This window comes from Ascaphus truei, chromosome 11 (assembly GCF_040206685.1).
Source record: "Ascaphus truei isolate aAscTru1 chromosome 11, aAscTru1.hap1, whole genome shotgun sequence".
Lineage (NCBI taxonomy): Eukaryota > Metazoa > Chordata > Amphibia > Anura > Ascaphidae > Ascaphus > Ascaphus truei.
Window position 1 is genome coordinate 49,701,069 of NC_134493.1, and position 24,122 is coordinate 49,725,190.

General features: G+C 43.8%; 1 protein-coding gene across 2 annotated transcripts in view; it reads left to right on the forward strand.

Moving 5' to 3' along the window:
- Positions 1-24,122, forward strand: part of MRTFB (myocardin related transcription factor B) — a 169,708-nt gene that overhangs the window by 21,581 nt on the left and 124,005 nt on the right. The window contains exon 2 of one of the 2 annotated variants that reach the window (XM_075566143.1): positions 16,699-16,783. The gene's annotated coding sequence lies outside the window, so the exon portion shown is untranslated. The remainder of the gene's footprint in view (positions 1-16,698; positions 16,784-24,122) is intronic. The other variant, XM_075566141.1, reaches the window with a different exon arrangement.

A 24,122-nucleotide genomic window follows, 5' to 3' on the forward strand; every position in this document is an offset into this window, starting at 1 on the left:
CTGACAATGTGTGTATATCTTGTGTAGGGATAGTAGTGGATTATAATAAAGTAAAAGCTGAACTGCATCCAATAAATGTTTTCAATAGCCCCCGGTTCATTGCGCTCTTTACTTAGAAAGGGTTATCCGTGTTCCCCCCCCCCCCCCCCCACTAATGGCAGGTCCAGATGTAGGGCGTGGCTCCCTGCAGCGCACAGGCACCATATCTTTCTGGAACTCTTGCGTTCTACGGTACATAGCTTGCTCCTGTTACATAGTGTGTACTAGGCATGCTCATTCCACGCAGAACTCTACAAAGCGTTAACCATCAAAGCTCTGCATTCATTTCACATCTGAAGTGAATATACAGCCAAAATATGACCTTGAGCAAAGTAACCTCGGTTTTCTCGATCCTTCCATAGTGAAGGCGAGGATCGTGTCAACACGAGTTCAGCACCAGACACCATTTACATGGGGGGGGTCCAGGGGGTTACGCAGTGTATTTTTCTAACCTGAAGGGCGATGAACCCCAAAAAAGAATATCTCCAGAATGCATGAAGAAATAAGCAGTGAGGACGGCTGTAAAGTATTTAGACATGGTTTATATCTTGGGTAAGTACAGTGCAAACAATGTTTTTTTAATAGCTTAAAGCTCACATTTTTGGGGTGTGACTTCTGCCTCCCTTGATATTGAGAGACACAGGGCTGGCGCGTGGAATTTCGCCGTCTGAGGCGAGCATCCAGAGTTGCCGCCCCCAAGAGAGCGCGTAGCTACTTACCTTGTCCCGCTGGCATCGGCTCCTGCTACGTGGCATCATTTGAAGTCAGCAACATCCCATGTGGTCGCGGTGTCATGGCAACGCGACGCCATGTGATAGCAGGAGGAGATGCCGGAGCTTTCAGAGCCGCCATCAAGCCGGCCTTAGGGCGTCATTTTCTGCGCCTCCTTTCGTCCCTGGTATTATGCCATGAACTAAAGGAAAATGCTGCCTGAGGCCTTCACCTCTTTTCCTCACCCCTGAATCTGGCCCTGGAGGTACATATATAAAATAGATATTAGGGACTGTACAGGTGTGTCCCCCCCGGCACCCTCCCATAGGCTACCCACTATGATTCTCTTTCTCTTACCTATCCGAACCCCCTAGAGTTGGACTCAAGATTAGATAGAGAAACTGCCCTGCAAGAACCGCACACACACTATTCAATATTAAAACTGTGTAAAGTATCAAGTAATGTTGATTCACCATGGTGCTGTTCCCTACCCCCTAACACCCCCCAACCCCCTTTTTTCTTTTTTTGCCCCCTCCCACCAAACACCCCCTTCCCCAAAAACCCACCCTCTAATGTTGTATGCCTGTATAACTCTGCTTGGAAAATCAATAAAAAAAATTTGAGTTGGAAAAAGAAAAAATAATACTGTAGACTATAGAGTGTAGACATTTTATTCTAATGTCTGCAAAAATCACTGAATGTGTCACCATTCAACTTGCAGTTTCTGATTACTACAAAGGAGATCAGTATTCCTCCGCAATGCATTGCTATTCTCACTGGCAGCAAAGGGGTTAACATAAACATCTGATCCGTTAGAGATTGAGGTTGTTTGTGTAGAAAAGTATTGAGTGTAATTTTTTTTTTTTTTTATAAAAAGCAATCTGTCCCCATAGAATTATTTTTCTTCTTTTCAATAGCTCCGGTATGAGCATATTACAGTGAATACGCAATGTATTATGCCGCCTGTCATTCACTTGGAGATTGCGATGACAATATATTGTATGTATATGTTTTCAAGGGCATGCAGTCTCTTGGAATTCGTTAGTTCCACACTGCACAGCAGCAGAGTTATGAAACGTCCCCCGGGCTTTGTTCTCAAGACCTAGTTGATTTGTGAATAAAGAACTATTTTTTTTTTCTTGTTTGTTTGATGTGACCTGGGAAGTCACAAATAGCTGCGTATGTTATCAGCCCAGTTTACCGACTGAACTGCGCATTATCGTGCCACGCTACCACTTGATATATCCGCTTTTGATACCAGAAACTGCTTCTCGGTGCCAACTTTATTGGTACGATTGCGTTTTTTTTCTCTCTTCATATATGTAATAGAACCCGCCTCCTAACATTTAATCGATTTTTTTTTTTATTTATTTTTTTTTACTAAGATTTTTCCCAATTTTTACGAGGAAAAAGGGAAGTAGAAATTATTAAAGCGGCAAATTCTCCTACCCCCTTTTTTTGTTAATTTCTGCTCTGGTGAACCCCCAAGATTCCGAGATTCTTACCAGGAAAATGAAGCACAGGTATTTCCTATTTATTTAAATCCTCTGCGTTACTCGGGCCAATAGGAAGCCGCGATGGATGACATTGCAGCTTTCTATTAGCCCGGATAACGTGGGAGATTTATGCGGCCATTTTGTTTCCCCTGGCAAGGACAGTACCAGAGCTATCTTCCGTGAAAAGTATATCAGGAATTTGCAAGTCGCTGAAGCTGAAAGTAGCCTGTTTCAGCTCCAGGGATACCACTGCTTCTCATCCATGTAAAAAAAGAGGGGGGACGAGAACACAAAAAAAGTAGGGGGAACTGTGTTATCAACCCTTTGTGCTGGAGTGGTCACGGCTCCTGAGTGCCACTGCCCCCTGCAGGCAATTGAAGAAGAGGACTCCTCCGTTTCCTCCCTAGGTGCAGGGCCGACGACTGGGGTGGAGAGCAGGTACAAGTGTGCTGGGCCCGGTGGCTGCGGAGGGGGCACGGTCATCAGGCGCTGGAAGTTAAAGATAAGCTTTAGTCTTTACCACCATTTGATGGAAGCACCGGGAGATAAAATGACGCCTTGAAGCTCGGTCCGAGCTGACCCTTGGATTTGAACCATCTTTAAGGGCAGTAACCTTCCCACTAGACGACAACAAATCCCTCTCACCATTGATGATAAAGAACACTTGTGAGCACCTTCACGTGTCTCAGACAAGTCCCCAAAGCTGCCGTACCCCATATTCACACAGCATGCAATGCTTCCACTGCAATCAGGGATTCTGGGTAATGAATGCAAATGAACATTGTGTATCACTGTTTGCTTTGTATTTGCCATTTTGAGATGGATCCTTTTAAGCGTATTCCTTGTTTTTACACGGCTTTTACAGCAGCGCCTGGGGTAAAGCGCAATCCAGGCTGGGCGGATTCCCCTCTCCCCCCGCCCCCTCCCGAATTGTGTGTGTGTGTGTATTTAGCTATCTCTATTAATATCATTGAAGCAGCGGATCTCCAGAGCTGAACCCTGTTAATTTCAGCTCAGGGTACCCCCTGCTTCCGGAGATACCGACCTCCGAATTAGGTGCCAGTAGCCGCTCTCCTCAGCTACCAGTTCACAATATGTCCGATTTTTTTTGTTAAATATTTCCGCCCTGCGGACCAATAGGAAGCCGTGACGTCATCAGCGCGGCTTCCTATTGGTCCATGCAATGCAGGAGCTTTCATCTTGAAATCCCTGCTTGCTGAGCCGCAACAGCTACCGGCACCTACTTCGGGGGTAAGTACCTCCAGAAGCAGAAGGGTCCCGAACCTGAAATTAACGGGGTTCAGCTCCGGAGACCTGCTGCTTCAATTATATATATATATATATATATTTCACAAAATTTGCTCATTTAAAGAAGCGCACGGCCAGCAAACTCTCAAATATTTTTACAAAAATGTACTCACCATAACCTGTGCCCTTTAGTATTCTCAATTATATTATAAACTGTCTTCTTAGGATAAAGAATATCGGTCATCGACCCCTAAGTGTATGTTGCAGAACTCTCATTGTTCCTTTCCTCCCTTTCAGTTTCAGCATGTGTTGCGGTTAAGCATTCTGTATATTTGGCCGTATCGAAATAACATTACAGTGGATATTATATTGATAAAGGCAGGGAGCATTTCACAATAGTTCAGCTTAACATTTCACAGCTTTGGAGATGTGGGGGCTTTTGTCGCACAGCCTGTTGTAAACATTCAACTTAATAATTGGTTACAGCTTTGTTTACAGCTTTTCTGCTCATGTAATTTTCTTCTTTTGGCTCCAGAACAAGGAAAACAGGGACTTGTTTCTTGTAGAACAAGAAAATACCATGTGTATGTAGGGAGGTGCATTATGTATTCTTTTCACAGACAAGATAAATAAAAAAATGTGCACGAGGGAATTTTTATATATTTTGTTCCAGTGTTAAAAAATGAAGTCTGAATCCACATTTCCCCCTCAACATTTGAAATAAAGATATTATTGATTTTTTTAATTTTATTTTGTGTGTGTGTGGAGGCAAAACAGTGGCTAAATTTTTTTGATAGTCCTTAATAGTGTGAAAGTGGCTTAAAAAAAAAATAAAGAATTATTTGAGTGTGTCAATAGCCTATAAAGGAATTTAGTTTGTCAAAGTGTGTCATTTTTATGTGTATATTCCTATATATTTATGTATATTTTTATTTATACAGGACTAGCATAGGCAGCACTTTACAAAATAGACCTTAGAATATAACGGAAATATAATACAATAGCTGCATCAATCACAAAAGTGCACGCCAGACCGTGAATCCTTGCCCCGGAGAGCTTACGGCTGCGTTTATAGTAGGCGAGCGCGACGGTGAGCATGGTGTCACGTGCACCTGTCGCCCGAGCGATGTGTGCACTTTAGAGGGAGGAGTGGCGGAGACGTCACTAAGCTGGTTAGCCCTCATTGGCTGAACCGCTCACATGACGCGGCACTATGGCCAGCCCGATAGAGCTGCTGCACTTTGTTCGGGCAGCACGCTCCGTCGCACTCACTATAGTCACGGCCTAACAAGGATATTTTCCATTTGTTTATTTGTACTAATAGTTTTGTCTCGTAGGTATTATTTGCTACATTTAGCTAACTGCAACTGTTTTCTGCTGATATGAGAGCTGTCTCACAAGCGTTTAAAGGGGCAATCTCTCTCTCTCTTTTTTTTTTTTTTTACCCAAATCTGACACCTATAACTATTTTTAATTGATTATTTAAAGTTTGGGGGGGGGGGTGATTTCCTCTGGCTGCTCCCCTGAGTGTGATGTCACTGTGTGATCAGCGAGGCTTGTACAGTCAGAGCCCCCCTCCCCACCTCCCCTTATCTTTATTGGGTCTCTGATAAGGACAGGGGGGGATAAGGGGAAAGAAAACACTTGATTAACAAACACTTTTCAATTGAGAGACCCCTAAGAAATTCAACTGTCCAACTATGTGGCAGCCCACTTTGCACCTTAGAGACATCACGGCCTTACTGGCACTCCTTATAACGCAAGATAATGGAGGAAATAAGTGCAAATGCAGAGATATCAACGCTCCCTGTTTGAGTAATTGTATGCAGTTAACTTGATACATAGGAACTATTATTCTGAGAATAACTTTGCATCCTATATTGAAAATATGTGACAGTATTCATCCATATACCAACCTAACATATATTCCCTGAAGTGTATTATGATTTCATAGTGCTAGCAAGTGTGTTTTAAAAGGTCTGAGGCTAGGTCCCCCGTGTTACGCCGGTGCTGCCCGCAGACCAGACTCGTCCCTTCTACTGAGGTGAGGGACGTATATAGGCACGCACCCGCAGCAAAAGGAGCGTGTCCGGAGTGTGGTGATAGGCGTTGCCAGGCCAGATGATGTTTAGCTAGCAATACTTGCCGGTACCGGAGTAGAAGTGCCGTCGTTGTTGCCGTTTTAGCCAATGTCAGGGATTGGAGAATTCCGGAAGGTCGTTGTCCAAGCAGGGGTCTAGAGCCAGAGATAGACGTCCGCCAAGCCAAGTCGTAACCTGAGAGAATGAGAGAGAGAATGCCAGAGTAGTGTCCAAGTGGAAACTATGTCGAGCAATGAGTGAGAGGATGGACAGGCATTATAAAATGTGGCTGACCAATCAGAGGTGGGGGCAGGCCTGGAGGACTGCGTGGAGCCATCATGGATAGGTCCCTTTGATTGGCAGGCAGGTGAGGACTTTTGTTTTCACAGGAGGTCCTGTTAGTGTGCTGGGGGCGTGTTTTCACTGCAAGAGCAGTGAATAAATTATCTTCACCCGGCGCGCGCTGTTCAGGCGCGCGGCCGGAACACATGGCGACCGCGTGAGAGGATGAGGAGCCCGAGGACAAAAGAGGACGGCGGGGAACCCCCAGACCCACCGGAGGTGAGTGACGCCGGCGAGGAGTGCGCGCCACAGCAGCGGGGGTTAAAAGAGGAGAAGAGGCAGCAGGGCGCGGACGCCGCGATCCCTGAATCCTCACACCCCGCTGCAGCCGGCGGCGCCTCTCACCAGCCCCTTATCTCCTAACTGGCTGTCACCGGTGACCCCTCGCTTCCTGGCTCACTACATACTGTGACGCGTCAGCCAGCAGGGGATACAACAGGATTGTGTTCCTCGTGCGGCAACGCGTCACATGGTGTGCCAGGGAGCCAATCAGAGAGGCGGTTTGCACCTGCCCTGCCCCTCCCATCACCGTCCACTTTGAATCCTCCTCTTCGGTTTCTTTGCCCGGTGATCTCTTTGATGCACGGCCCCTCGTGCAGCATTTGGGGGGGGGGGAGGGGTGAGCGGTGGGGGACTCTATTGACTTTGTTTTTTGTTAATGTACTCACACGTGATATTTTTATTGCGTGTTTATTATATGCATGAAGTCATTCACTCCAAGCAGGATCACCCCAGGACAGAGAAAAAAGCACAATATAGTGCACACTGTGTGTTGTAACTGAGATTTAGGGCACTGAGCTTGGCTCGTATGTCAGCCCACTTACTAGAAGAAAGAACAAATACAGCTCATCCAATCAGTGGCTGTAGTGTGTCTTCTTAAAGCTGTTATATCTTGTATGATCCCAGGGCTATATATGTACGGCTATAGCTGTTTTCCCCAGTTGTAACATGTGGATGTTTCCTCAAGACAAAAAAAGAAGAGACAGAGCGTAGTGTTTCTTATCTATTCTGGGGAGATTCTGCTCCTTCTGGAATCTAGAGGAGTAACGTTGGAAATAGTGGACTTTTTGGAAACAAGTCCTCAGCAGAGGGCGGGTACAGGGGCCGCGGCGTTATGGCGTGACGTCACATGACTCCTGCACGCCAGAAACGAAGGTAGGGGGGCGTGAGCGCCGGGGGGGGGGGGGGTGCAGCGCGAATAGTTTGCGCACCCCTGACCTACATTATTCTGTTTATCCACTCTTATTGTATTATATCAGTGTGGGGGCACCGTCCCACTTTTTTGGGTGTGTAAAGTCATTCACTTGCATATCATGGATTCCAATGTCTGTGAGTCGGTTTTACTGGCTATGTACTTCTTTAACCCAAGCTGTGCTGGGAAGCCTTTGTAATACGGCAGGCAGAAGTTTATAGGGAATCCATGTTGAAATGGACATGAAGCAAAAAGTGACACTGTGTACTCATTTGCATGTCATTACCCAGAATCCCTGGCTGCAGTGGCAGCATTGTATGCTACGAGGTAATGGGGATATGCAGGGTTGCAGACCTGTCTGAGACAAGTGGTATTATTTGCCGTTCAGGAGTAAGATAGTGCAAATAGTTCTATTCATTCTAACATTTTGATGGGAAGCTTTTTATTCTTATTCCCTGGGAGAAAGATCCGGAACAGTAGAGCATGGTCCCAGCAGTTCTTAAGTGTTATAAATGTGATTTTATATTTTTCTTTAGGTCCTGTTGCTCTTATTGAAAAGCCTTTCAGCTCTGTTAAGAGCTGCTTGAAGCTATAAATATTCTATAATTGTTTGTGCAGAGGTGTATCTGTTGGTTTAGCACATCCAAAGTGGGTACTAATTATCGTTGGCAAGACAACCACTTAAGAGGGTGGGGGGGGGGGTAAAATAAAGTCAAGAGCGGTTTTTAATGAACCTTGATGCCTCGCTGGGGCTGCAGACACGTTAGGAGGTGTCACGAGAACACGCAGAGAAGAATAAATAAACCCAGAGGCATTACGCTATGCTTGGCCGCGGGAGAGAGAGAGGCGCGTTGGATCCCCTGACTCTTTGTGAAGCTGAAGATAAAACAGACTTTGACGTTAATGATGATTACAATGACAAGAATGACGTGGGCTGCTTATGCAACAGTTACCATTCTATCCAGAAGCACCTAATCAATTGACCGCAAAGTCAGACAGCCGCCCGAAGCTGCTGGTGGACATATTGTGTGTTGCTGCTTTGTCTCTTCCAGCGATGGCAGAGCCTGCAGCATTTCTCTCTAATTACCACTTCTAGGTTGGTTTAATTACTATGCTACACCTCTATTCTTAAAAATTAAAACAATGACCCCTCCAAATGCTTTTAAATTAATGGAATACCATGGCGTAGTGCAGGGGTGCTCAACAGTCCTTAAGCCCTAACCCCCCGCCCCCCAACAGGTCAGGCTTTCAGGATATCCAAGCTTCAGCACACGGGGCTCAACCAGTCCCTGCTTCAGCACAGGTGGCTCAATCAGAGGCTGTCTGAGACTGAGCCATCTGTGCTGATACTGGGATATCCTGAAAACCTGACCTGTTGGGGGGCTTGTGAACTGGAGTTGAGCCCCCCTGGTGTAGTGAACGCATAACCCATTTTTCTTTTCCAAAAGTGCCTAATCTAATGCAGTGCTAGACCTTCTTCTTTTTGTTTGGTCCCTGCGGGTTCTATGGCAAACCCTAAAAAAAAAAACCATTTAATTCATGGTTATTCCGCTCCAGAGAAGCCCATGTTCCAATTCTGTAAAAAATTAAATGCAAATGTACATAAAATGAGTTTGCGGGATTGTTGCTTTCCATTCACGGGAAGAGAAGAAAAATGTATTTCGTTGCTTGATTGTAATCCGTAATATGTAAGCGAATGATTTCATGCATATAATAAACCCCGAATAAAAATATCACTTGTAAGCACATACCCACGTCTCAGACAGGTCTGCACCGCTGCTTTTCCCCATTATCTCTTGGCATACAATGCTTCCACTGCAGCCAGGGATTCTGGGAAATGACATGTAAATGAAAATACAGTGTCACCTTTTGCTTCTTATCCATTTTAACATGGAGCCCTGTAAGCGTATGCCTGCCACATTACACAGCTTTCCAGCACATCCTGGGTTACAGAAGTGCAGAGCCAGTACCCCTACTCACAGACTGTCGTTTTGACCTTTTTGGGTCTCATCAGTGTGAGTGAGGCTGGTTATACCGGCTTTGCAATGGGAAACTGGAATAGATTTCAACCACACATATAAGATGGGATACATACAATATTGAATGGAAGGAGAAATTAAGCACAACAAAAATAGGATGCTCATTATTTTTGCAAGTACAGTACTTTATTTTTGCATCTTTTTAGCAAAGCAAGAATTGCACCTTCAAGGGCAATGAAGGTGAGTCGTTTGGAATAAACCTTATATATATAAAAAAAAACTATTTAATTACAGTTAGTTCTCATTTTAAGGAAATTGTGATAACGCACTGTATAGCCCGTGAATTGGTGAATATCTTATCCTTCAAACTCTGTGTCAAATTGTGTTTATTTACATGAGTATATGCAGACTGGGGTGTTTACCGACATTAAAGAAGTGAAGAACCATCATGGAGAATTGCAGAAAATAATGCACATCTTTAGCTTCGGTGTCTAGTATGTCCAACCATAATTTACTGTATTGCTGGAGCCGCTCGCTTACGCAAACAAGACACAGTCCCCGGGATCAATATGATGCTTTTAGAGCTCTTAGAACAGCAGACCATTCCACCTTCATGTTTAGTCACGCGGCTTTTTAACACGATCGGCGCACAGCCCCGTAGACATGGAAAACATGTTGCCAAGATCTTCTTTTTTTTTACCCTGGCTCCAAAAGTTGTCTTCAACTATTAATAATTGAGTGATAGGTTGTTTCAGAGCTCTTTATAGGGGACAAAAGATTGATGACAGTCAGGTTATGACCGCTTAATGGAAACAGGAAAATTATGTGATGTTTTGCCATGATTTCTCTAGACTGGAAAAAAAAAAAAAAACCTGTGTTCTTTGTATACGAAGAAAGGAGGAAAGAGATTGTTCTGTACAGCCAAGAGGGGACACGTCACAGTTGTAGCATTTTTCTCATATAACTGTAATAGGCAGCCATATTACACTACCCAACTGGTGATAAAAAAAATTATATCAATTATCTGGATATTTTAATGTTTCCCTATATACTGGATACTTTATGGGCTACCCAATGTGAATGTATATTAATCTCCATTTTATATAGGTGTTTGTTGGCACCTGTGATATCCTTGTATATAAGTGTGAATTCTCTGCGTCTTTATTTTTTCTTGACCAAGAGACATCCAGCAGGTTACTATGGTTAAGCCTGGCTCATTTAGTGGAGTACATGAAGTGGATGTTAATTGAATTGTTAAAGGAATTAGGACAAAATAAGTGTATTGACACATCATTGGATTTCCCCCATTAACCCTTTGAGTGCCGGAGGGGTCGCGGTACCTGAGTGCCACGGCCCCTCCGCCACAATGTGGTCATTTTTTTCCGGAAACGGAATTGCCATTTCCTGAGTGGGCAGCTCGCGTTGTGCGCTCCATTGGAACGCAGGACACCACCTAACCTCGGAAAAATAACCCCCCCTGGGCATGACGTAGTCAAGCCGTCATGGGGATCCCTGGCGTGTCGGACCCTATGACATAGTGACTACGTTTGGGGAACTCAAAGGGTTAAACTGTTAAAAGGCCAATCTTTGCACAATTGCACAGAATCTCCCATTGACGTTAATGGAAGTTTTCATGCGAATGTGCCCCAATCGACACTATCAGAGTTTTATGGGGGGGAAAACCTTTATGGCAAAGTACCTTTCCAAATTTTGTAAAACCCTTTCCAAATGTCTTCTGGCCCTGCAGAATTCCATCCGACTATCCAGGAGCTGATACCGGGATTGGAACCAGGATCCTCTGTGTCACACTCTGTGTCACACTCTGTGTCACACTCTGTGTCACACTCTGTGTCACACTCTGTGTCACACTCTGTGTCACACTCTGTGTCACACTCTGTGTCACACTCTGTGTCACACTCTGTGTCACACTCTGTGTCACACTCTGTGTCACACTCTGTGTCACACTCTGTGTCACACTCTGTGTCACACTCTGTGTCACACTCTGTGTCACACTCTGTGTCACACTCTGCGATTTTTGGTGTTGGAGAGTCCGTGTCTTTACTCACTGAGCCTTCTCCCTATTTACGCTAATAAAATGCAGTTTTGTTCAAAGAGAAGAAAAAATACAGCCTACTACAGTGATAGCCGGGTGAAATTCTGCAGATATGTAATGTTGTAACAAAGGAGAGGGAGGGAGTAGGTACTGAAGCATGATACCTTTCTTTGGACCAACAACATTGGCCAAATTAAAGGCATCATACCTACTCTCTTCTTTGTGACCACATGGAAGAAAGGACCAACATAGCCCCCCGCTCTCCTTTGCTAATGTATATAACTGAACTCATGTTGAACTTGCATTGAACCACAGGGATCCACGCAACCAAGTTTGAAAAAGCAATCGATTGCTTCCGCGGGTCCTTTTCAGTATCGCTTGTCCAAGTTTCATGCTTTTTTTGGAGCCAAAACAGTACTGTGAAACTGAATGGCCCATTACATGTTAGGAAGCACAATATGCCAATGTTAATTAAGCACAGGAAAGGAGTCGCCATCCTATCAGCACCATCGAAAGGGTTGGACATTATCCCATCATTTTGTTCGAGAGCAGTTTGTTACACAGTAATTTACTATTTTTTTTTTTTTAATTATTATTTTTATTTTTTTCGTGGGGTGGGGAAATGTAGTGTGAAAACAAAACTAAATGTCAACATATCAAAAGTGGGAAGTTACTCCCTTACCCCTTTCTAAAAACAAGTTGACATTAAAATATTTGTGTCCGTGTGCATTGTTCACGGTGGTACTTTCATTTAAACAGTTTTTTTAACGTAGGTTTGAAGCAGGGCATCTCCAGTGCAGAACCCCATTCATTTCAACACTGGTGACCCCCTGCTTCCCGAGATACAGACCTCCATACAGGTCCCTGGAGCTGAAATTAATGGGGGTCTGCTCCGGAGACCCCCTGCTTCAATCCTATGTGGATAAAGATATACAAAACTCACTAGCTCGGATTGCCTCTTTTAATAGAAGCACTTGGCGTGCATTATATTACAGGAGATAGAGATGCGTTTTGGCATTGCAGTGACACAAAAGGTCATTGATTTATTTGTTCATCACCTAGAGTTTATTTAGATGGGTACACTGACTTCTGTAGGTCTTTCAGAGTTTATTCTCGCTGGCACGTCTCCGTCCACCTGTCTCTCTCCTTCACTTTATTCTCTTTGTAATCCTGCATTACAGATTGGGGTGGTTGCTATATACATCCACTGTTTTTCCACTTCCGATGCGGTCTTAACTTTCTATAACATGTAATGTTTCTGGGAGATCACAAGGGGATTAGGTTACCCTATTGTATAATGTATTAGAAGCCAATATAATTGATTTTGAAGCTATAACTTTGGGCCCATCTTGACGCAAAGATCATTATCCCTGGCTAGACTGACGAGAAAATCCGTTTAATATAAGGTATGATGAGTCTTCTCAAGTTTGTGCGAAATTCACTAGTTCTGACCTTGAACGTCCTCTAAAAAATAATGCTCCTAATCAAAATACGCGATACGGTGGCATAATACTACGGCAGTGTGTAGTTTGCTTTGTAGACTCACCGTCGTTCTTTTCAAACTCCTATTTTCTTACACAAGGTGCGCACATGTGCACGGTGTGTAGAATTAATTTTACATTACAATGGTTTCCTTTTTTTTTTTTAATAAGTTACATATTTTTATGGGTTGTATGCTCTAAACCAGTTGGTGTAATCCAGTCAACCGCTTAATAAAACATAATGACACTCGGGGGGAAAAAACCTTTCTTCCATTTTTAAAAGGATAAAAGCTATTGACCAAAGTTTATAGTTATAGGGGGCTATTTAACAAAAAAAAGTTGAATTGCAACATCGGGAATATGAATATATCATTTATTCGCCAATATGGTACTTTTTATTCACCAGTATTGCACCAAATGTGTAGCTCTCCTGGCTTTCGTTCTGCATTGTGGCTATCCGTCTGGCTGTTTGATCTTCTAGCTAACGCTGGGGCGGCCAGCTCCAGTCCTCAAGAGCTACCAACAGCTCAGGTTTTCAGGATATCCCTGCTTCAGCACAGGAGGCTCAGTGGAAGACTGGGCCACTGATTGAGCCACCTGTGCTGAAGCAGGGATATCCTGAAAACCTGACCTGTTGGTAGCTCTGAGGACCGGAGTTGGCCGCCCCCCTGATCTAGGCGGACACTAAACATGGCTTTTTTTTCTTTAGAGATCTTTTAAACATTTGGCCCTGCATAAAGTGTTTTATATGAAGTGTGGTACACTCACAGGTTGGATTCGCTCACTCACATGTAGCCGAGCCATGATCCTCAGCAGATCTATCAAATGCAGAGCTGTGGCCTGACTGGGACAGTGATATGTGTATAGGGCCTTTTCATAACATCTCTGAATGAATAATAACTGTGCTGATGTTTTTGATGCGATCGGAATCGCAGACTGGCAAGAACATGAGAAGCAAATCTATCTGTTTCTTTTAAAAGTGTGTGTTTATTTTTCTTACAGTTTAGCAGAATCTCATCTGACACCCCCAGATAGGAATTATATGAGCCCTTTGTCAGCATCTTCAGACGTTTATAATGATTTTGCTCACACTGGGGCACTGGAAGGAGATGAGTGGAGGCAGTTATTGAGCAAGACAGGAATTTACATTTTGCGGGGTTTTGTTAATTTTTTTTATTTGGTGTATTAATATAATAATAAAAATAATAATGGCATGTTCTTGTATAGCGCTGCTAGTTTTACGCAGCGCTTTACAGAGACATTTTGCAGGCACAGGTCCCTGCCCCGTGGAGCTTACAATCTATGTTTTTGGTGCCTGAGGCACAGGGAGAAGTGACTTGCACAAGGTCACAAGGAGCCAACACTGGGAATTGAACCAGACTCCCCTGCTTCACACTCAGTGCCAGTCAGTGAATGACATTGTTCATTTATATTACACTACAGCAGAGCTTTCCAAACTTTTCATGTTGGTGACACACTTTTTAGACATGCATCGTTTCGCGACACAGTAAATCTGTTTTACTAGCAAACCGGAGGTTAAACTAACCCCCTTATAAGAGATACGGACACATACATAAATTGTAATAACAAAGTGTATGGGGACACAACATATCTCATGAAAACCTTTCATTTATATTTTTAAAACTATATGATTTGTAAGATAACATATGTAGCCCTCTTACATCCCCCCCCCCCTAAGTGAGATTGGGGTGGGTAGGTGTATCTGACTACTTCTCAGTGTGGTGCGATACCTGTTTGGCAACCAGGAGAGCTGAGCTTCCGCCACGGGGAACCTGGTGTATGTGTATTACGAGTAACCCTGTACTCGGTGCAGCGCCTCCACCTGCGATGATTCCCAGCAAAGCGGCAATTGTTCCTCGCAGGACACATGCAAATAATCAGCACACCGTATGTATAATAACCAACACCTTTACTGGTGAACATAGGAACCATGTACTTGGGCATATAACATCAACAGAACAATAATCAACAGGTGTCCCTCTCAAGAGGAGACACTGAATACTGCGTCTCGCAGGACGCTCCCCCCCTACACCGGGTGATCCCACCCCGTGTCCAATAATCCCCACACAATGCCCCGCACTCTTTCAGAGAGAGGATATGTGTGACTGCGCAGTCACTGATGGCTGATAGGATCGTTGGTGCACTTGTTGATAAGGGGGTTACCTGCCGAGCACTCCAGTGCTCGGGCCTGCAACGGGCTTCACAAAGGATCAGACGACTTCCTTCAGGACATCCAGGATCTACCGTCCGGGGCGATCCCACCAGGATGGCCTCTGCAGCCATAACGAAGATCTGCGCCCAACCTTCTGAACGGATGCGCAGCGTCTGCTGAGTCCCTAACTGACTCTATGAACTACGGTGATGTTCGCTGTACTATAGACCGTCCCTACAGCACAGCAACCTTGAATGGCTTCAGGGGAAAACTCCTATGGGCCTACAGGGTGGCCTATCCTATGCAAGTGGGTCCCTGACCCCCTGCAACCGCACTACCTCTTCCCGTCACCACCTGGGTCCCCTCGGACTAACTCCTACCTCACACTTCCAACCCCTGCAGCAACGCACTGCAACCTTGCACGATGCTCTCTTGTCAGCCCTCACAGCACTGACCGCTGTGACCTGACAAGAATGCACACCACGAACCTAAGGGCAGGGTCCCTAACTTGGGGCCGTCCCTTATTAATTACCCACTAACCTGGTGGGGAGTTGGGGCCTGTCTTGGACCTGGGGGACCTTACCTGGTGTAGGAGCCACTTGCTCACTACACCCTTCCTTCCCCTTCTTGCTCCCAGCTCCAACTACCGTTCTCAGCGCGCGAAATGTATCTTTTCCTCCCTGTGCAGTCCAGCCCTATTGGCTCCCTGGCGTCACGTGGGGCGCAGCTGAGGCTCATGGGACATGTATTCCCCTCCAAGAGCCTTCCCTGGTAGGTTAGTGTTTGCGCACTTATCACTGCGCATGCGCGAGTCTCCACTGGCCACCTCAACTCCCTGACTCTATCTGCGCATGCGCGATCCCGCGCACGCTCGCGCAATCCGTCATGGCGGCCCCCGCTAGCCGGGTACGCCGCCGAGACTCCGAGCGCTTGGCTCACTCCCTGCACCGGCCCCCACCTTTGGGAACAGCCGGCGGTTCCGTCGCTGCCTCTGGCGGCACCCGCGACCGTGCTGACCCAAAGGAGGGGGGTCTCTGGGAGCCGGAGGGCACCAAGGCTACACATACATTTCCAAAATTGTTGTCATTTATGAGTGACACAGAGAGAGGGTGAGAGAGAGAGAGAGAGAGAGAGAGAGAGAGAGAGAGAGAGGGGCTGGGTGACTGACTGTGGATTGGTGTCTGCATTCATTCACACACACACACACACACACACACAATTACACACACACAATTACACACAAACGGGGATCGGACACACGGGGGCCCATATCGGACTGGGGGGGGCATGGAGCTGTACTTACCTTACTCGCTCCATGCAGGAAAAGGCGCCTCCTCAATGTGCAGCTCGGATAGAGATTGGCTGCGCGCCAACCAGTCAGGTGGGGGATTTTTATTTATTTCTTTTCCCCCAGCACGCGCCCCTGTCACCCTGTGGTGACCAGTTTTTTCTAGGGGACGGCGCACGGCCCAGCAAACCCCCTGTATGTGACCCTAACCGCCCGCGCCCCCCTTAAATAATCATGCGCCCCCCAGTTTCCGCACCGCTCAGAGGTTTCTTGTTATGTTTGCGTGACACACCTACACACCTACACACTGCAGCCGACACACTAACGTGACGCGACACACAGTTTGAAAAGCTCTGCACTGCAGTATGAAATACACTGTATATGTATTGTAATTTTCTTAGATATATGCTTCACTGCTGTATCTGGTTCATACAGTATCTTTGATTTATTTGAAGGTTAATAATTTGATTTTTACTAAAAAAAGATATGTTTGCAAACTGCTTGACACCCAGAATTGTACCACATTTGCACACTCCTCAAAACCACAAAATTAAGTATATTCTATAACTGTAATTTCCCATTATATTTACCTCCTTGTTTTGCTTTTTGTTCCAGGTTTCATACTACAATTGCAGCAGATAAGCGTGTAAGAGACCAGCACTGTTGAAAATACTGAGCTTCCAGATACAAAAAAAAAAAGGTTTGTTTTAATATTTAATTCATACATATTCTTTATAACGTCTTGGGGTGTGTTATTATTTACTATTCACTAAAGTCTTCCGGATGCAAAACCAGTGCAAAAGAATTGCACCAGATTGATCAAATTAACAAATGGGAATATTTTGCTGGGGTTTCCTGTTCTTTGATAAATAAAATTTTTGGGTTTTTTTGGAACGGATGTTGCTCCAGTTTTGCAGCCAAGAGACTTTAGTAAAGAGACCCCCCCCCTTGTGTTCCTTATTATCTCCTGTAATTATCAAAATCTCAGCCCTTTTTATCGTCACCATGTAGCTCCTGCTTTTTATACAGTAGATGCAATACAGTAGATGCAATACAATTTGGCAACAAGGTCGTTTCTTTCGTTTTTGACGGCACCAGTTATGCACGAAGAACTGTTCAATGTACGAACAGTGTGAAATACAGATCACATACGGAGATAAGAGAACCAGACATAAGAGAAAGCATAGGGAGGCAGAAAACCCTGCGTAGTGCGTGACCGCAAAGAATCGAACTGTACAAAGGTGTTTTTGTCATTAAATTGGTGCTAAAATAGGTATTTCGAACAGGTGTTAAGTGTACCAATTATTTGACCCTATGTTGCTGCGTCATTTGTGGACAGGTTACATTGCGCAGTGGGTCAGACCGTTTCCTTGCAGCACATGGGATGGGTTAAAGGGCATTGCATTTTCATCTCCTTTCTGCGAATCATAAATTGATGTGGCATAATGTAAATGTAATCGGATGTGAACAAAAAAAAGTTTATTACATTTGACATGATCAGAAATGGTGCAAAAAGTTTTCTGCACATCAGATAAATATCGCTGTATGAATCAAGCTCCCCGAAAATTCCACACAAAGTCTCCCGGGTGCAAAAGAAGGCCACCCTGTGTATGGCAAGTAACACATGCATGCTGCCCCCTTGCAGGTTCCTCTCCAAGGGACATGTGACTATAATGAGCCAGTAGAATTGTAATTCAGCATTGTACTCCAGCAGAATTCAGTAATATGTTATTAACATTGTAATTCAGCAATTTTGGGATCAGACACGCGAGTTCTCATCTTTTCTACGCCAATGTCCTCTCTGGGAAAAAAACTGTGACATACAGTAACGTACTGAATAGGGATTTGTTTGTTTTACCCTTTTATTTTAAGAAATTGTTCTCCATTTATTGTAACTATGTTCTTGTAGTAATCTTTTTCTGTACTGTATAGCACTGTATTTTTATATGTATATTTTAAGTAATACTCTGTGGTCTGAATGAAACTGTTGCACGCATTTTTTTTTTTTTACATCCCTTTATAGGCTACTTTTTGTTTTCAGAATCTGATGCTTCGTTCAGAAGGTATTTGTTTTGCAATATGAAGTGAGGAGGTTAAAATGAAGATCTCGCCAGCATAGAGCCGTGTAAGGGTTACCATGGTAACCTCAGAAGCTAGAGATTAATGTTTGCCAAAAATTGGATTTTTTAACACTAGAAAAATATAAAAGATAAGAGCAATAAGAGCAGGACGTGCTCGGGGGGTTGGGGGGTTGCTGCTATTAGAGGTCAGTACGGCTGGGGTTTTTCTTATGGGTCAGCAGCCAGGGGCAGCCGATCCCTATCTGGGGGTTGGTTTAACACCCTCCGTTGGTTTGTTCTCCTTGCTCGGTCTTCAACGCTCCCTTTTCCTTCCTCACTTGGCAAAGGTGCAAGCATTCACCCCCTCTCCTTTCCCACCTTATCAGCATGGCATACACAGTCTCACCCATCCTATGTCCAGCTACTTTGTGTATAGCCAACTCTAACAATGCATTTCAAAATCGTCCAGCGTCAAGATTAATATGCATATTATCGTAGTTATGGTGGGTAAAAAAGTGACACAAACCCCCCACCGTACAGTACATACAAATACCCCTTGTGAGCACCTTCATGTCTCAGACAGGTCTGCAACCCAGATTTCCCCCCATTTTCTCTTGGCATGCAATGCTTCCACTGCAGCCAGGGCTTCTGGGTAATAGTTACATATGTAACTATGTAACCATTACCCAGAATCCCCTGCTGCAGTGGAAGCATTGTATGCCAAGAGAAAATGGGGGGGAAATCTGGTTTGCAGATGACATGTAAATGATCACACAGTGTCACCTTTTTGCTTCTTATCTATTTTGTAGGCCTCTTACGCGGGGCCTCTGTAACCGCCGCGCCCCCCCCCCCCCTCCACCCCCCAGTTTGCGCACCCCTGCAATAGTGCGTGGAGGCGCACAAACTTGCTATTCTTTTTTGCATCTGCTTTCCGGCAAAATGATTAGCGGCACATTACACAGAGCCCCTAAAGTTTTACACCTATGGAATAAAACAATTTTTGTGTAAAGAGTAATCCAAGTCGGCAAATGTTAAGTTTATTTATTTTTAATATAAAATTGAAGCAGTGGGTCTCCGGAGCTGAACCCCCCGTCCACCCCCCCCCCCCCCCCCGTTAATTTCAGCTCTGGGGACTCCTTGCTACCGGAGCTGAACGTTAATTTCAGCTCCAGGGACCCCCTGCTTCTGGAGATACTTACCTCTGCAGTAGGTGCCAGGAGCCACTCTGGCTCAGCAAGCAATTTGACTGAGCCACCTGTGCTGGATCTGGGGTATCCTTAAGACCTGACCTGTTGGGGTTCCCTGAGGACTGGAGTTGGGAAACACGGATCTACACAATAGACTCCACTGCTACAACAGTCCCAATCCATAGTAAATACAATAGATAATAGTATTTCTCTCTGAGAGTAAATAAAGACTCTGCAGGTAAAAAGGCAATTCTTCCCTGCAAAAGTCTGGAGAGATTACAATATCAGAAAAACATACACCTAGAAATAATATCAACACTGGAAATGCACTCAGTATGTAAATATCAATACTAGATATGCCTTTAGTATGCACTAGATATGTACTGTATAGCTGTTAATTGCCTACATACACATAATATACATTTGAATTTTGGATTGCTCTCTGAAATAAAATATCCGAAACGGCGGATTTGCCTTTTTGAGACTCATCCGTGGACCAAAAAGAACCGGCTGATCAGAAGGAAGACTAAATCCACCCCAAAAAATTCCCCCATCTCCAGTGTTGATGTTTTTTTCTCCTCCGAGTAATTCAGAGTTCTACAGGTTGTATTGTTCCAGGAGAAGTGTAAGTTTGTTGTAGGTTGTGATGACCTACAGGGGACCAACATGCTCTTAGAAACAGAATGGTGCCATTCCATGGTGCTAGCTCTTAAGCCACAACTGGAACACCACAAGAACTTCAAAGGGGGTTAAATGGATCCAGGCTGCAAATGCATTGGGTTTTCGGAATATCTTGGCAGATAACACGCTAATCTCCACATTGCAAAGGATCAACGTCTTGCTTTCTATCTGAGCCTGAACGTTTGTATGTTCAGTGTTCATTTGCTTTTATAATGTTAATTGCATTGTCAAATTTGAATAAAAACATTCAAGCTGCAAAGGACAAAATGATTGAAATTGTTTATGGGGACATGGCAGAGCTGTCTTTGACGAGCTGATAGAAAGGTACATGAGAACCATTGCCAAAAAGTTTTTAGCCGAGCAAGGGACCAGTTCATTTAATCGCATTGGCTGATTCAACGTTGTTGTTGCTTGGAAGGAATTTATCAACATTATGCTCCTGTAGTTTATTAGTGTAATATAAGACATGTTTTACTATTGGAAAGATTTCAACATTTAATTGCAAAGAAACTAAACTCACGGTGGGAAAGGGGTATAATATCCAACAAGTGTTTTGTGTGTATTAACACAAGTTAAAATAAAACAAGAGGAATTGCTCAAAGTTTGCACCACAATAATCTATATGGGGCCCTAAAATACCTCACAAAAGTATTGGAGAGCGTTCCACGAGGTAGGTAATGTAACTACACAAACACAAACAGGACCAAATTGTTAAAAAAATACCTTGTTACGTGGTGCACTCTTATGGCTATGCAGATAATATACAAATATGGGCTTTAATTTACATTTCTAAACTATATTGATCAAAAACACACAAACGCGCACACACACATACACACACACACACACACACACACACACACACACACACACACACACACACACACACACACACACACACACACACACACACACACACACACACACACACACACACACACACACACAAAGACCAGGAATGCTGCTGGGAGAAGGTAATTCTCTGATGTGCATTCTTATTTTGTCTTGCACAAAATTCCATAATTGTACCAACCTGTTTTCTCTTGCTACTTGGCACAAAAATGCATTTCTATAATACGTGCAAATGATTCATCCTTTTCAAATAGTCATTATGATATACTTTGTGTATCAGCCCTTGGAAGCCAAGTACAGACAATCCCCTTTAGCGACTTATTTTCGTTTTTTTTTTTCCCTAAGAGATTGATTTACATTTTTTTCTGAAGACCTAGCACTTCAATTAGATGGAACTATTTGTCTTGGGGAAAAAACCCCACCAAACAGTAAGTATAAAATCCAGTTTGCACGGTAATTTCAGTATGCATTCCAGATGCTTTTAAATTGTGCCAAGCCTAATTGTCTTTATTTTTAATGCTTTAGTCAGTTCTAAAGCTTGCTTATGAAGATAATGTGCCTTATAATAAAAAATTCTGTCTCAAATAATCGCATTTGGAATGCATGTGATATTAACTAGTACAAAGCCCCAAAAAAGGATCATTTTTTCAGTTTGAGCTAAAGCGATCTATGCCTATGTAATTGGGCAACTGGCATTCTAATTGACAGCTACAGATAGTCCAGTATTTTGTTGGCAGGGAACGGACGCAGTCTCTGCCCGCTGTATAGGCAAATTGGCGAGGAGTCAATTACATCTTCGTCCTTACCCAGTGGAAAGGGGATAACTATATATCTTCTGCCCGTCTCCAAAGTATTTGAGTCCAAATTTCAGTACATGAAAGCAGTAATACTACATCTCCCCCGCCCCCTGTTCTTATTTGTATATGTTAAGCATGTGACAAGGTATGATACTGCATTCTTACCTAAGCTGGCAATCGTTTGGTGCTCCTGTTATAATTCTGTCCAAACCTGATTGTGTGCCTAACATAATGGCCACCTATCCATTTCAATCAATCCTTCAGTCTGTGTAACTCAGCAGCTACAATGTATTTGTATATTACTTAGGTAACATTATCTATTGTTACAGTTTGCAGCTCAAACTGCTGGGAACATTGTGATAATTTGTTGACAACCAGTAAAGTGTTGCAAAGATCTTGCACTGCTGGGGAACTGGGCTAAAGCCTGCTATAGAAGCACAGCATCAAGGATGCTTCAAAACTCATTAAAAATGGCATTAAAAGTTGAATACTAAAAACAAAAAAAAAAAAAAAAAAAACTCACTATTATCTAATAGTACAGAACTGATTTTATTTTTCAAAACATATATATTGATATATACGATTTCACATGTTTTGCTGCTTTAATGTTCGCCATTAACAACACAGAGGGTAGTATTGTAAGTGGTTCCCATAGAAACTAGCTGAAATTATCGCTTGACTCTGTATTAACATCTTAAAGTAACTGTTTAGCGATTAGTCAGCGGGGAAATAATTCTCGGGCAGAATTTCGTTGTTTGGCGTGTGCATTTAACTTGACCGTGTCAGTCCAGCTTTCTTTACAAATGGCGTTTATTACATTTTGGCAATTTCTCATAGTTGTAATAAATGCATCTGTCCCATAGCAATGTTATTGAATACAATGACACAAGCTGTATCTAAATTCCTGATCGTTTCATCAACAGTTGACTATTCTGTTTGCATACTAAACACATTTGTCATTAATCAGTATACAATATATTATCATTTGGACCCAGACAAATGTGCAACTGTAAAACAGCTACGTAGAAGATGGCACAATTGTGAGAAGGGTCGTTGTGAGCTGGGTATTATCATTGTGAAGTTCTCTTAGCAACTAGTTAAAACAATTTATTGAGAACAGTCACCTATGTCCTTAAGTGGAACAAGACAGTATATACAGTATGCCAGAGCTGAAAATATAAGAGATTAAAATACATTTTTTTTTATAAAAATATTATTATTATTTTAATAAAAATAAAAGGAAATATTGTAAAGTGTGGTCTGCATCCTGCATCAATGATATATAGGGTAGTGAGGTGTGTATCTCTATGTCTGTGTGCACCAGGTAGGGGGGACCAGCATTGTAGTGAGATTTCCTGAGCAGTGCCAGCCGACAAAAATGGGTCTGCATGAAACTTTGGCTAAAAGTTCCCTGATGCAGTATATGTTCAAAATCCAGGAAATGGGTGATTTGAACAATGACAAGTTATGGACTGCTGGATTTTGCTGTGTTGGGTTGGTCAAAAAAGCTGAAAGCAGTGAAGTGTATTGTAAAAAGACACTGTTTGACTCTTGCACATCGTTGCAATGCAGCTCTACATGACGTCTAAAGGTGCGTTATGCCTGTTTGGGCTGTTGTAATGTCCTGTGCATCGTCTCGCAATTTGGGAAGTGATTATATTGAGCAATGGGTCTTTGTGTTACTGCTACCGATAAGGTCCCGGTTGCTGAGAGATTATACTGGAATTCAAGCGTTTAAGAGTCAGACATTCTGCATGTACTCAGGTGGGGAGATAGGGTATCGCAATGAGAGAGAACAGATTGCAGAGTGATCCAATGAAGAGTGAGGTTCAGGGTCAAAAGTGCATGGTGTGTTTTTGTGTTGGTAAAGGGCAATCTTTACTATGGATATGGTTCAAGGAAGAAATGACTGTTTATCAATGAGAAACCTATTGTAGTAATGTGTCTGTGTAATGAACACCATTGCGTTCTTGTTTTGCAAGAAAAATACGTTTTTGTTTAATTTAAAACCTTAACAGGTTTTTTTCTGTCGCATCTCGCATCCGTTATTTGCAAGGCTCAACTAACCTATGCTGGGCCGCTGCCAGCAGTGCCGTCTTAACGCATGGGCACGCTGGGCAGTTGCCCGGGGGCCCCACGAGCATAGGGGCCCCCATGCTAATCTGTGCACAGACCAGAATTTAACACGAATTTTCAGATCACCCGCCTCAACATTCAAATCTCCCGCTAACATGGTAGAAGGAGAAAAATTACGACTTGTAGCAGAGAGTTGGCGGGGCCCAGTGCACTGCTTTGCCCTGGGGCGAATAATGCTGTTAAGACGGCCCTGGCTGCCAGTAGGGGGCAAATGTCTTGCTCCTGGTGGTGGAGGGAACCCAGATGGACAATCCATCTGCCGGACCCATGCGGCCACCCCCAGGTGAGCCGCCCTCTCCCTGCTCGTTAGCACGTCGTGGCGTTCC